Consider the following 15,797-nt stretch of genomic DNA (forward strand, 5'->3'; position numbering starts at 1 on the left):
TGCTCCCAAGTGAAATAATCTGTCTGTAAACAATTGTTGGAAAAATGACTTGTGTCATGCACAAAGTAGATGTCCTAACCAACTTGCCAAAACTATAGTTTGTTAACAAGAAATGTGTGGAGTGGTTGAAAAACGAGTTTTAATGACTCCAACCTAAGTGTATGTAAACTTCCGACTTCAACTGTATTTAGGCTTGCCATAACAAAGGGGTTAAATACTTATTGACTACAGACATTTGAGCTTGGATTTTTAAAATTAATTTGTGAACATTTCTAAAAACATAATTCCACTTTGAATTTATAAGGGTATTGTGCGTAGGGCAAAGATAAAAATAATCACAATTGAATCACTTTTAAATTCAGACTGTAACACAACAAAATGTGGAAAAAGACAAGGGGTGTGAATACTTTCTGAAGGCAATATAAATATATATACAGTACCAGTCAAAGTTTGGGAACACCTACTTCATTCATAGGTTTTTCTTTAGTTTTTACTATTTTATACATTGTAGAATAATAGTGAAGACATCAAAACTATGAAATAACACATATGGAATCATGTAGTAACCATAAAAAGTGTTAGACAAATCAAAATATATTTTATATTTGAGATTCTTCAAAGTAGCCACCCTTTGCCTTAATGACAGCTTTGGTACACTCTTATTACCTTCCATTTGACATATGTTACTGATCAGAAGGCTTTCAAAAAGGGGAGCCGCCAGTTGTCCATCCCTGCTCTATGCCTTGAAGGAGAAAATGTTCAATCCAAAGCCAGGCCCATGTATCTGAGTGAATTAACAACTGTGACTAGATATAGTCTCTGAATGGAAATGAGTAGACAGACATGGTTATTTATTTGTCATTACTGTGTGGGAGTCATGAAGTCACAGAGGGAGAAATAATATTATTAATGGAAACTAAATTGAATTAAAGCGTAAATTTGACCGTGGGTTCTCTTCAATGTCAGCCTGAGAGACAGACAGATTCCTCACTGGACACATGCACACACAAACACTGTTTCTCTCACACACACACCACATCTTTGTCTCATACACACATGCGTCTACACACACAAATCCCATTGCTGGGAATGAAGTCTCAATCTTCACAAACAATCAGATAATCCTTCACTCGCTCTCTTGGTCTCTCTCCATGACACACACAACAATATGTACACACACACAAAAACAATAGTGAGTATCTTCCTTTATCCCCTCAGCAGAGCACTGCTATGCAGACATAAGGAGCTCATGTGGCATCAAGGAATTTACCATATAAATGACCTGCCTGTCTGTCTAGAGACAAGATGACAATACTCCCTAGCCTGAAATATATTGTGTGTGTGTGTGTGTGCACACTAAAGTGAGGTTGAGTGTATGCATTTCGCTACACCACAAGCATTTCACTACACCCGCAATAACATCTGCTAAACACGTGTATGTGACCAATACATTTGATTTGATGAGTTGAGTTATTTTTTATGTGTGTGCACGCATTTGCATCTACAGTACAGCATGGGCATGTGTGCTGCTCTAAGCTGGCTCCCATCCATCTCATGATAAGCTTAACAGAAATGGAGGAGGCTGAATTCAGAGCTGTTGTCTGGATGGTCATGACTTCCTCTGCTAGAGTTCCAAATGGTGCCCTAGTCCTTTTATAGTGCACTATAAAAAGCAACCTAGTTCCTGTTGTATATGGAATAGGGTGCCATTTGGGGTGCAACCACTGTCTGTATTGGGCTGGCTGCTGAATGTTCTGCGTATGTAGCAAATTCAACAACTGACTGACTCAACTTCCTGCATCCATTCCTAAATAGAGTGTGAGGGAAAGTTCATTTTAACATGGACAAAGTGAGGTTTAAAAATCCAGAAACATCTCCCTTTATCACACCCTCCCTCTCTCCCCAACTCTCTCTTTTCACTCTCTCTGCACAATCTCTTCTGTTCTGTCACAATAGCAGAATTAGTATATTTAGAACCCAGCAGCCTCATGGGACTTCTCATCAAACACTCCCAAAACACTGCTGCACAAAACACACACACACACAAAGACACACAGACTTCATTCCCTAAACACTGTGCAAAACATCAACTACAGTACTCTCTCATCTTCCTCTCATTTTCAGAGGTAGGAAGGGGGCGTGGATTAGTCTGAACTGTACAGCTGAATCTTTGGTACTGTGGGATGCCTACTCACTCACACAGAGATTATCTTGAAATATACACCCTGGTTACAAACCTTGGTCTTGAAGAGCTACAGAATTCCAAATTAGACTTCTAGCCACTTCATATGGTCTGAAATTGAAGCCCTTGATAAAGATGAGCAAAAATGACAGTATAAAATAATTCAAATACCGAGCTATATTGTATGCTAAAAAAGTTGGGATATTATATTATTTTATACTAGTACATTTCCTCAGAGAAAGACGGGTCATCATTCTAAATAAGAATTTGTTCTGTATAAATAAAGGTGAAATTAAGGTAAAAAATATATTTTTTAACAAGTACTACTTTTTTCTCCTGAAAAGGTAGGATGTTGATTTTCTGACCAATTAACTATTTATTTGTGGATTTGTATGTGTGCTTGGGGTTATTGTCTTGCAGGAAGACCCACTTGTGGCCAAGTTTCAGCCTCCTGGCAAAGGCAACCAGGTTGTTGGCTAAAATATCCAGGTACTGGGTAAAGTTAATGACGCCGTTGACCTTAACAAGGGCCCCAAGACCAGTGGATTCAAAATAGCCCCATAACATCAAAGATCCACCACCATATTTTACAGTAGGTATGAGGTTATTTTCTGCTCATGCATTCTCATTTCGATGCCAAACCGACCACTGGTCGCGTCGCCAAAGAGCTCTGTTTTCATGTCATTCAACAAAATGTAAACGCTTGGAGTTTGATAAATCTCATTGGCACATGGATTGGAATATACCAGTGCTTTGGTCAGGTGACATATAGATCTGGATAAATCAAATGGATTCCTGTCTAATCCTTTATGATGACTAGGGGTTGAATTGGAATTCACTACTGGAGCTAGGTGTGTGTGTGTGTGTGTGTGTGTGTGTGTGTGTGTGTGTGTGTGTGTGTGTGTGTGTGTGTGTGTGTGCGTGCCTGTCAGTATTCCCTACCTTCCTTCCCCAGCAGGAAATCCAGAAAGTGGTAGGTGTAGGCCACGCCCACCTTGGTCTCCACCTGCGGTCGTCGGAGGGTGGAGTAGATCTTCCCGGGACTCTTCTCCTCCCCAGTCCTCCGCAGCTTAGGAAGCCTGCAGCCCATCCTTCTGCAGGGAGAAAGAGAGGAGGGAGAGATAGAGAGGAGCTAGATTGAAAGGAAGAGAGTAAGCCAGGTAAGAAAGAGAGAGGTGAAGAGAATGAGATGGAGAGAAAGAACGGGAGAGAGAGAGGAGTTTGATTGAAAGGAAGAGAGAAAGCCAGGTAAGAAAGAGAGAGGTGAAGAGAACGAGATGGAGAGAAAGAGAGTGGGAGAGATAGAGGAGTTTGATTGAAAGGAAGAGAGAAAGCCAGGTAAGAAAGAGAGGTGAAGAGAATGAGATGGAGAGAAAGAGAGTGGGAGAGATAGAGGAGTTTGATTGAAAGGAAGAGAGAAAGCCAGGTAAGAAAGAGAGGTGAAGAGAACGAGATGGAGAGAAAGAGAGTGGGAGAGAGAGAGGAGTTTGATTGAAAGGAAGAGAGAAAGCCAGGTAAGAAAGAGAGGTGAAGAGAACGAGATGGAGAGAAAGAGAGTGGGAGAGAGAGAGGAGTTTGATTGAAAGGAAGAGAGAAAGCCAGGTAAGAAAGAGAGGTGAAGAGAACGAGATGGAGAGAAAGAGAGTGGGAGAGAGCGAACGGAGAGAGATGGAGAGAGAGATGGGGTGAGAGAGGGAAGAGAAAAATAATTAGCATAAAGATAAACTTGTTTCTAAATATAAACCCGTCACAGGTGTTGCATTATAGTATTAAACCCTGCCTCTGTCTGCCGTGAGAAACTATGGGGGATAATGTATCACAACGCATACACAGCTCGCACACACACAACCATGAACACGTACACACACCAATAATACAGGAATATGAATGTGTCAACCATTACATGGCTAGTGGCCTCAGATACGGGCATCCGCTAATCAAATCTGGGTGATTGGGAGCGACATGTTTGATCAGAATGAATTAAAGCAGAAATGAAACTCAGATGTCCTGCCCTGTCGACCATGACAACATTGGCACTGGAGGAGACGAGAGAAGGAAAGGAGGTGGAGAGGAGGGAAGGTAGGGAGGAGGAGGAGAGGAAAATAATGCAAAAAAATAAGGAACTAGGGAAGAAGAGAAGAGAGGAGATGAGGGTCAGAATGAAAAGGAGAGGAAATTGAGGAAGAGGAGAAGAGAGGAGATGAGGGTCAGAATGAAAAGGAGAGGAAATTGAGGAAGAGGAGAAGAGAGGAGATGAGGGTCAGAATGAAAAGGAGAGGAAATTGAGGAAGAGGAGAAGAGAGGAGATGAGGGTCAGAATGAAAAGGAGAGGAAATTGAGGAAGAGGAGAAGAGAGGAGATGAGGGTCAGAATGAAAAGGAGAGGAAATTGAGGAAGAGGAGAAGAAGGGAGATGAGGGTCAGAATGAAAAGGAGAGGAAATTTAGGAAGAGGAGAAGAGAGGAGATGAGGGTCAGAATGAAAAGGAGAGGAAATTGAGGAAGAGGAGAAGAGAGGAGATGAGGGTCAGAATGAAAAGGAGAGGAAATTGAGGTAGAGGAGAAGAGAGGAGATGAGGGTCAGAATGAAAAGGAGAGGAAATTTAGGAAGAGGAGAAGAGAGGAGATGAGGGTCAGAATGAAAAGGAGAGGAAATTGAGGAAGAGGAGAAGAGAGGAGATGAGGGTCAGAATGAAAAGGAGAGGAAATTGAGGTAGAGGAGAAGAGAGGAGATGAGGGTCAGAATGAAAAGGAGAGGAAATTTAGGAAGAGGAGAAGAGAGGAGATGAGGGTCAGAATGAAAAGGAGAGGAAATTGAGGAAGAGGAAAAAGAAAATGAGTTAAAGAAAGGATGCAAGGAAGTAAAGGAGGAGACAGGCGGAGGAGAGGAACAGAGTAAGAGAGGGTTTAGAAAGGAGGACAAGGGACATGGGGGTCTGTGGAAACGGGAGAGAAGAAGAGGAGAGGAAGAGGAGAGGAAGAGAGGAGCGCAGGATCCAGAAGTCAGTTGGGTGGAGTGGAGCGTCGTCAGGCTAATCCCTTGTGACAGTGTCGCTACGATATGACCGTCTCCGCGGTTACCGTTAAAATCCCTGTCAGATACGGCTGGTTAGAGCCGCAAGGAGAAGACAGTGTGTGTGTGTTAATGTGTGTGTGTGTGTGTGTGTGTGGTTTAAGTCACACTGAGCCAACACAGCAATGTGTGTGACACCCGACTGTGTGTGTGTTAATGCACGTCTTTCTCAACGTGTGTGTGTGGTTTAAGTCACATTGAGCCGATACGGAAAGGTGTATGACAACTCTCAGGTGAGTGTGTGTGTGAGGGTAATGGGGACTTATGCAGCCAAGCCGGGTGTGTAAATGTGTGTGATCAGTGTGTATCATGACACCAAGTCCCTTTAGGCCCACAGCAGCACAGACACAGACATTAATGCAACTAACGAGTCAAAGAGCCTGCATAGTCACAGTTTTACAACAAATAGCCTAACTCACTGGTGGTGACGAAGTGTGTGTCTCCAGCAGAGAGTAACATGCTCTAAAAGTTAAAAACTTCCAATGAACAACATAATAGATGCGTTTATATAATTCACCTTCCCTCTTCCTCCAGATTGTGTTCTCTCCTTACTCATTCAGGTACATTCGTGGAGAACATGCCTTCAATTTCATTAACCGTAAGAGGAAACTATGAGTGAGTGAGTGAGTGAGAGAAAGAGAGACACAGAGAGACAGAGAGAGCATAGACAGTAGGTATATATGTTGACAGTATGGGAGAGAATGAGAGGAGGGTGAGAGAAACCTCCAGACTCTCCAGTCAACAAGCATCATAGCACAGAGACAGGGGTCGTTTCAGCAAGCCAAGCCAAGCCACCATCTCAGATTGTTCTGAAATAGTTGATGTAGTTAGAAACAGATAAGTGTTACAGAAAAATTATTTTGCTGAAGTATTTATCTAATGAATGCAGATATGCATCTGTTGGTCACAGATATTTTTTCTTTAAGTAGGGGCGTGGATCAGAAAACCAGTCTGTATCTTGTGTTAACACCATTTGCCTCATGCATCTCCTTCTTGATCAGGCTGGTGATTGTGGCCTGTGGAATGTTGTCCCACTACCTCTTCAATGGCTGTGTGAAGTTGCTGGATATTGGCAGGAACTGGAACAAGCTGTCATTCATGTTGAACCAGAGCATCCTAAACATGCTCAATGGGTGACATGTCTGATGAGTATGCAGACCATGGAAGAGCTGGGACAGGAATTGTGTACAGATCCTTGTGACATGGGGCTGTGAATTATCATGCTGAAACATTGAGGTGATGGAGGTGGATGAATGGCATGACAATGGGCCTCAGGATCTCATCACGGTATCATGTGCATTCTAAGTTCCATCGATAAAATGCAATTGTGTTCGTTGTTCGCAACTTATGCCCGCCCATACCATAACCCCACCATGGGTCACTTTGTTCACAACGTTGACATCGGCAAACCACTCTCCGAAAACAACGCTATCCACGCCATCTGGCCCATCTGCCCAGTACAGTTGAAACCAGAATTAATCTGTGAAGAGCACACTTCTCCAGCATGCCAGTGGCCATCGAAGGTGAGCATTTGCCCACTGAAGTCAGTTACGACGCCGAACTGCAGTCGGGTCAAATCAAATCAAATTGTATTTGTCACATACACATGGTTAGCAGATGTTAATGCGAGTGTAGCGAAATGCTTGTGCTTCTAGTTCCGACAATGCAGTAATAACCAACGAGTAATCTAACCTAACAATTCCACAACTACTACCTTATACACACAAGTGTAAAGGGATAAAGAATATGTACATAAAGATATATGAATGAGTGATGGTACAGAACGGCATAGGCAAGATGCAGTAGATGGTATCGAGCACCGTATATACATATGAGAAATATAGGGTATGTAAACATAAAAGTGGCATAGTTTAAAGTGGCTAGTGGTACATGTATTACATAAAGATGCAGTAGATGATATAGAGTACAGTATATACATATACATATGAGATGAGTAATGTAGGGTATGTATACATTATATTAAGTGGCATTGTTTAAAGTGGCTAGTGAGACATTTTTTACATCAATTTCCATCCATTTCCATTATTAAAGTGGCTGGAGTTGAGTCAGTATGTTGGCAGCAGCCACTCAATGTTAGTGGTGGCTGTTTAACAGTCTGATGGCCTTGAGATAGAAGCTGTTTTTCAGTCTCTCGGTCCCTGCACCTGTACTGACCTCGCCTTCTGGATGATAGCGGGATGAACAGGCAGTGGCTCGGGTGGTTGTTGTCCTTGATGATCTTTATGGCCTTCCTGTGACATCGGGTGGTGTAGATGTCCTGGAGGGCAGGTAGTTTGCCCCCGGTGATACGTTGTGCAAACCTCACTACCCTCTGGAGAGCCTTACGGTTGTGGGCGGAGCAGTTGCCGTACCAGGCATGGATACAGCCCGACAGGATGCTCTTGATTGTGCATCTGTAGAAGTTTGTGAGTGCTTTTGGTGACAAGCCAAATTTCTTCAGCCTCCTGAGGTTGAATAGGCGCTAATGCACCTTCTTCACAACGCTGTCTGTGTGGGTGGACCAATTCAGTTTGTCCGTGATGTGTACGCCGAGGAACTTAAGACCCTGGTGAGGACAACGAGCATGCAGATGACCTTCCCTGAGATGGTTTCTGACAGTTTGTGCAGAAATTCTTCGGTTGTGCAAACCTACAGTTTCATCAGCTGTCCAAGTGGCTGGTCTCAGACAATCCTGGCTGGTCTCAGACGAGGTGAAGAAGCTGGATGTGGAGGTCCTGGGCTGGCGTGGTTACACATGGTTTGTGGTTATGAGGCCAGTTGGACATACTGCCAAATTCTCTAAAATGACATTGAGGCGGCTTATGGTAGATAAATTAACATTTAATTATCTGGCAACAGCTCTGTTGGACATTCCTGTAGTCAGCATGCCAATTGCACGTTCCCTCAAAACTTGAGACATCTGTGGCATTGTGCTGTTTGACAAAACTGCACATTTTAGCGTGGCCTTTTATTGACCCCCAGCACAAGGTGCTCCTGTGTAATCATCATGCTGTTTAATCAGCTTCTTGATATGCCACACCTGTCAGGTGGATGGATTATCTTGGCAAAGGAAAAATGCTCACTAACAGGGATGTAAAGTAATTTTGTGCGTATGGAACATTTCTGGGATCTTTATTTCAGCTCATAAAACATGGAACCAACACTACATGTTGGGTTTATCTTGTTGTTCAGTATATAAGTAACATCACTGAGTTACACAACCCATTTGTTATACTTTAGGATGGTTTAGACATAAAGTGAAAAAAATGCTTAATATAGTCACAATCAACTCGCATTGGCTTTGTGACAAAAATACTAAAAAGCCTTTGAAACAGTGGCCAGGTCAACAAAACCAAAGCATGGGGTGCTGTCATACCTGGTCCATAGCAGTGTTCATTTTGGCTCAAATCCTGGTCCAAGTGCTCAAGTCTGAGTCCACATTAACTCAAAATAAAGTTATTTACCCACTGAGATAGTGGCAAGAGGAATTTAGTCAATAAACTGAACAAGGTGTAGCCTTAACAAATGGTTAATAGTCCGGTCCGCAAGTAGCCTAGTTTTAGACCGGCCCGCAATATGTTTTAAGAATGTAAAATGTGGCACACCAACGCACAAAAAAAAACTTTGCACCAGTATTATGTGTCATATCTTTGGAACTGTAATCTCTCAAGCCCTTTTCACTAAGAAAAAGAGGGAGACTTGGCTACTTTGTCTACAGAACCTGGCTATGAAATGCAGTAGGGAACGTGGGAAGGTTGGGCGAGGGAGGAAAAAACATGGCTAGACTGTTGTTATCCTATTAAACTCAAGACGGCTATTGTTTTTACATTCATGAAGCAGCTTGTGTTTCTTAACCAGGGTAGCTAACTAGAAGGTGACTGGTTAGCTATGGGGAAGCAAGCGAGTCACCTACTCGATGTGTATAATCGGAAGCGGAGCCTGTCTGCCCACACTCATCGCTTGCTCCCCGCAGCTCACCAGCTGATGTAGGGTGTGTGTGTCTCGGGTGTGGCGCGTCGTTCCCACTACCGAACAGAACTGTGCTGTGCATCTGTGCTGCTAATATAAATGTTATTCATATTATTATTTTTATATTTTATTAATAATATTATTCATATTATTAACAGTCCACTTAGTAGTCCGATTTTAGTTACAGAGAATTTTGTCTTGTCTCGTTTTAGTCAACTGAAATGAAAAATCTTATTCATTAAGTTATAGTTTTTTCTGGGTCTATTTAGTCAGTTATAGTATCATCATTTGAAACTGAAAAATACGGTTGATGAAAATTTGTCACAATTTTTGTTGACAAAAGTAGCACTAGTCCATAGACCGCGTACAGGGTAAGAAAACCAATATGTAATTTTGTAATTTGGGTGAACTACCCCTTTAAAAATGTGGGGGATTCTAAGAAAGAAAGTTACTAGCAGGAACAGCACCATCTAGTGGTAAGAACGTGGTAATATCCGGATGTAGGAAGGGACATAAACCCAACAACTTCAATTACTAATTTCTCTGAACAGGGGAAAAAACATCACCAAAATCACTGAGAATACATTCCATAGGATGAAGAAACAATACTCGGAGCCACAGCCCCATACTACATTCTTGATGTTGAGGTGGGATTGGCGTGGGGTGTGGTTCTGCAGTTGGCTTTTGACAATTTCTTTGGATTCCTCATTCCTCATTGTTAAAAAATTGAAGTCCAAATCGGATATTAGGTACAATATTTATAGACGGGTTAGCTGAGAATGTCACAAAAAACAATGCACATGCTTCAATGGGGCAGAAGGCCGTGTGTTGTGATTCTGGATGGCCAGATAGCTAGCAGCAATGACAATAAACTCCATGTGGGGAATCGTAAGTGGCTCGTTTCAGTTGGTTTTATCTTGTTCTTGATACCATGTCTTGTTTTGAGGTGTTTTGACTGATGTCACATCTATGCTAATTTAGCTCAAATCCACTAGGTAACTAACCAACAACTGTAACGATGTCTTTGAGAGACAAGTGCTCACTGTGCAATTTCATTTTTGCTTTCAATAAACATTGGAGACTAAATATAGTTTAGATGTTGTCAACGATCTAATGCAGCCCCATCTGTTTTGCCCCATAGTTGTGCACACATCGGTTTGTTGCTAAACAACCAACCACTCTATTTAATGTTACACAGTTGATGTCTGAAGTTTACATACACCTTAGCCAAATACATTTCACCTCAGTTTATTCACAATTCCTGACATTTAATCCTAGTAAACATTCCCTGTCTTAGGTCAGTTAGCATCACCACTTTATTTTAAGAATGTGAAATGTCAGAATAATAGTAGAGAGAATGATTTATTTCAGATTTTATTTATTTCATCACATTCCCAGTGTGTCAGAAGTTTACATACACTCAGTTAGTATTTGATAGCATTGCCTTTAAATTGTTTAACTTGGGTCAAACGTTTCAGGTAGCCTTCCACAACCTTCCCACTTCTGGAATTGTGATACAGTGAATTATAACTGAAATAATCTGTCTGCAAACAATTGTTGGAAAAATTACTTGTCACTTACCAAAACTATAGTTTCTTAACATGACATTTATGGAGTGGTTGAAAAACGAGTTTTAATGACTCCAACCTAAGTGTATGTAAACTAAAGGCCACTCAGCAAGGAAGAAGCCACTGTTCCAAAACGGCCATAAAAAAAGCCAGACTACAGTTTGCAACTGCACATGGGGACAAATATCGTACTTTTTGGAGAAATGTCCTCTGGTCGGATGAAACAAAAATAGAACTGTTTGGCCATAATGACCATCGTTATGTTTGGAGGAAAAAGGGGAAGGCTTGCAAGCCGAAGAACACTATCCCAACCATGAAGCACGGGGGTGGCAGCATCATGTTGTGGGGGGGGGGGGGGGGGGGGTGTTTTGCTGCAGGAGGGACTGGTGCACTTCACAAAATAGATGGCATCATGTGGAAGGGAAAATATGTGTATATATTGAAGCAACCTCTCAAGACATCAGTCAGGAAGTTAAAGCTTGGACGCAAATGTATCTTCCAAATGGACAATGACCCCAAGCATACTTCCAAAGTTGTGGCAAAATGGCTTAAGGACAACAAAGTCAAGCTATTAGAGTGGCCAACACAAAGCCCTGACCTCAATTCTATAGAAAATGTGTGGGCAGAACTGAAAAAGCATGTGCGAGCAAGGAGGCCTACAAACATGACTCAGTTAAACCTCCTCTGTCAGGAGGAATGGGCCAAAATTCACCCAACTTATTGTGGGAAGCTTGTGGAAGGCTACCTGAAACGTTTTGACCCAAGTTAAACAATTTAAAGGCATTGCTACCGAATACTAATTGAGTGTATGTAAACTTCTGACCCCCTGGGAATGTGATGAAAGAAATAAAATCATTCTCTACTATTATTCTGACATTTCACATTCTTAAAATAAAGTGGTGATCCTAACTGACCTAAGACAGGGAATTTTTACTAGGATTAAATGTCAGGAATTGTGAAAAACTGAGTTTAAATGTATTTGGCTTAGGTGTATGTAAACTTCCGATTTCAACTGTACATAAAATGCACCGTTTGAGTTACTCCAGGAAGTGATGTTGCAGGCCAGCTCAGTGCTGCCCCTCTCACTGAGTCAGGCCGACTGGGGTACTGCAGGCTGCCATTAGCAAATAAATTATCGTTATTTCTTCTGAGTGCGATTTTAAATTAATAGTTTCCAGGACATACATCTGGTGTATTAGAAGCAATTATATTGCTACCATTATTTTCTTTAAAAAAAATGTTTTATTTACATGAAGATCGCCATTTTCCAATTTACTATAATGGGGGATCCTGTGTTCTGCAAACAATGCCTGGTCAGCCTTTAACTTCTGTGGCTTCAATGAGGGTGCAGTCGTTCTCCCCTTGTGTAGACAGACGGTAGTGGGGTCCTTCTGTTCACTTCTCTTTATGCTCTAGCAGCAGAAGAATGTCCCCTGCTGAGAATGCTTTTCCCATAAAGTAGTCCAACCACATTTTCCACTAATCCTGTAAAAGAGACTGCTTCCGTTATTAGAACACACAGATAAACTACAAACATACTCTGTCCCCTAGGCTTGTATTAAACACACTGTCTGCTAACACTGAGGGAGAACATTAAGGTTCAAGTGGTGCAGGAGGAGACAAGTTGTTAACTGGTTCTACTGTTGAAGTCCTTAACTGGTTCTACTGTTGAAGCTTTTAACTGGTTCTACTGTTGAAGACCTTAACTGGTTCTACTGTTGAAGACCTTAACTGGTTCTACTGTTGAAGCTTTTAAGCTTTTAACTGGCTCTACTGTTGAAGACCTTAACTGGTTCTACTGTTGAAGATTTTAAGCTTTTAACTGGTTCTACTGTTGAAGCTTTTACACTTTTAACTGGTTCTACTGTTCAAAACATTTATCTGGTTCTACTGTTCAAAGCTTTTAACTGGTTCTACTGTTCCAAGCTTTTAACTGGTTCTACTGTTCCAAGCTTTTAACTGGTTCTACTGTTCAAAGCTTTTAACTGGTTCTACTGTTCCAAGCTTTTAACTGCTTCTACTGTTCAAAGCTTTTAACTGCTTCTACTGTTCCAAGCTTTTATCTGGTTCTACTGTTCCAAGCTTTTATCTGGTTCTACTGTTCCAAGCGTTTATCTGGTTCTACTGTTCCAAGCTTTTATCTGGTTCTACTGTTCCAAGCTTTTAACTGGTTCTACTGTTGAAGCGTTTAACTGGTTCTACTGTTCCAACTGGTTCTACTGTTGAAGCTTTTAACTGGTTATTCTGTTCTGTTGGATCATAACTGGTTCTACTGTAGTTCTGCTGTTTAAGCTTTTAACTAGTTCTGCTACCTGTGTGGTTTGAAGAGTTGGGTTTAGATGATGAACTGCAGTCCCATCATAACTGCTCAGCACTACCTGTGGTGATAATTTACCCGTTGGCGTCATCATCATAATCTTACCACACGGTTAAGGTGAGGCATCTAAATCACCACAAAAAAATACAGAGCCCTTAGAAGTTAAATGAGCAAAGGAAGGCGGTATGAGGAAAGAGAGAAGAGCTGGAGAGAGACAGAGGAGGGCATCTCATTAAAGCAGCTCTTTTAACTGAGTTATTTTAAATGACAGCGCAACCAAACGCGGATTACACGCGAGGATAATCCGTCTGTGCTGTGGCACCGCTATCTTGGAACTCTTCTGGGGAGCGCAAACGCACAGAGAAACGCCATTCATCTTCCGCGGAGGGAGAGCGCGAGATGGGCACGCGGATGAAAAAGATTCGCACTAAATATGGAAGGGGACGCAGGAAGAAGAACAAAAATGTAAAAGGGGATTAGAGAGAGCATGGGAGAGTGTCAATGTGCTCCGAGGGAAGCATGATCCCTGAAGAAATAAAATAAACCTAAATGGGTATAAACTATAATGAATACGATTTCACACACCTGTTTGACGTTGATGAATTGCCTGCAAACATTGTCATCCAATTCATTTCAATGGGTAGCCTGAATCTAGTCTACTTTCCAAGAATAACACCAGACATATTGTCAAACACCCTATGAAAAAAAGTTACTTTTTATTTGTGGTGATTTACAAACTTTCTTAATGTATGCTACATTAAGAAAAACGCCAAAAGGGGGCCAACATGCGCCTGTGGGTTTTTTGTGCACCTTTCTCTCCTGCATGCTCAGGGCACGTGGCGAACTGCTGGTGTCCGTTATAACAATGGCAGTTTAGCAAACAGGAAAAGACAGATCGCTTACGCACCGAATCACACTCTTGCACATTTCTCTGCTCTTTCCATCTCTCCAGCTGCGCTTGACACAATTTACTCTGTCACGCATATCTGGGCTTGAGCCCTGCCAGAGACTGTGGCGTGATTGGAATACTATCCACAAATAGTCGCTGGCACATACATCAAAATCAATATTATACAGAGGATAATAATCGTTTACAGGTCTTGGCAGAACGTATAACCTAGAGTAGAACATTGGTCGGGTGTTAATTAACCGTTATTAACTGTTGTGACCAGAACTTGTGTTGTGGCCAAAAACGAACCCATGTAAGGGATCCTTCTCTAGACAATCCACAACTTCTCCCCTCTCTTTCCAAAAAGTGTACACTGTACAGTTGAGCCTACACACGTCTCAGACGTTTCCCAATAGTTTATTTTATCTTAGAGGCCCCAGATAGATGTTGCCAGTAGACCTACAACATTAATAAGTGATGAGAATACTTTTCGTTTCATCTAGGATAAGAACAACACCCGTGAACCTTGCCCTACATTTCCATTCCATCTTTACATTTCCATTCCATCTTAATGCACAAATGTAATTGGTTTTCAAAGAGCTGAGACAAACAACAAAACATAAACATACCCGTTTGGATGTTATCACGGGCAGAGAAGTCGAACCCAGCAATGAGCTCATGTGGTTACACCAACACACCAACAAACCCTCACACTCTTTCTGAGGTAACGGTGTGTTTCTCTGTGCGCCTGTCTGTCAATCCACAGTCGTCGGTGAGATCACCTCGGTTGAAGAGGCACTACCCGCGGTTAAGATCATGCTGCTCCGCTAACCGGAAATCCGAATCCTCCCTCTGACAACTGTACAGTACTGTATCCCTCCCTAAACCCGTGATATCAACTCCTCACACACACTCCGTTCACTTCTCCCCGCTCACTCCCTCCAATTATATCTCCCTCTATGTGTGTGTTTGAGAGCGTCAGCACGGTCTACCATTATGCTTCTCTCCTCCCTCTGCTTATTGAACCTTCGCTACAGTTGCAGAAGGCTGATTTAACCAGCAGGGAAGGAAGCGCAATAGTATGAATGAAGAGGAAGCCACAAAGAGTGAATAAAATGGCAAGCTCAATTACTCAATTATAAATGTCATAAGGGCATGTTATAGCAAGTGCTGTAGGTCTGTTTTAGCACTTGATCATGACTCAGTTTCATTACACATAAGTGTCACTGGACAGGGGAGTTTTGAGCCCCCAACACTCCGCCTGAACATTAACACGCATTGGTTCTGGAAGGGCTTGGAAACATAATAATCCTTATTTTGAGGAGTCTTCAGGCATAAGTGACATACGGGGATAATACAGTAAGAACAGGCCATGTTCTGAATTCTGTCGCTGTACATTTCAAAAGTTCTGAACAAATAGTAATATTGACTACGTCTGTCCTAGCTCGCTCATTAATATCTTAATAGAAATCACGAATTGCCTCATCCACTCGTCGTCCCCTTATGCAATAGTTTGTACATCTCAATTGTCAGTAGAAGCCACGTGTTTAAGCAAGTCTTCCATATCAGCTGTTTTTTTAAAGGCAGTAAATGAGGTTGAATGAACTGTTTCCCTGCCAGACAAGGCTCTCCGGATAGCCAGGTGTAGCAGCGGTAAAATGTTGGGACTACTGTTGGGGTAGCTTTGTGAGGGACCTAACAGTTTATGGGCACCATTTCTTCACAATTATAGTGCAATTAATGTATTGGTTTGTGTAGTGACTTTGTCATGCATTAAAAAATACAAAAAATACTGAGTTTG

This window comes from Oncorhynchus nerka, linkage group LG4 (assembly GCF_034236695.1).
Source record: "Oncorhynchus nerka isolate Pitt River linkage group LG4, Oner_Uvic_2.0, whole genome shotgun sequence".
In the NCBI taxonomy this organism is placed as follows: Eukaryota; Metazoa; Chordata; class Actinopteri; order Salmoniformes; family Salmonidae; genus Oncorhynchus; species Oncorhynchus nerka.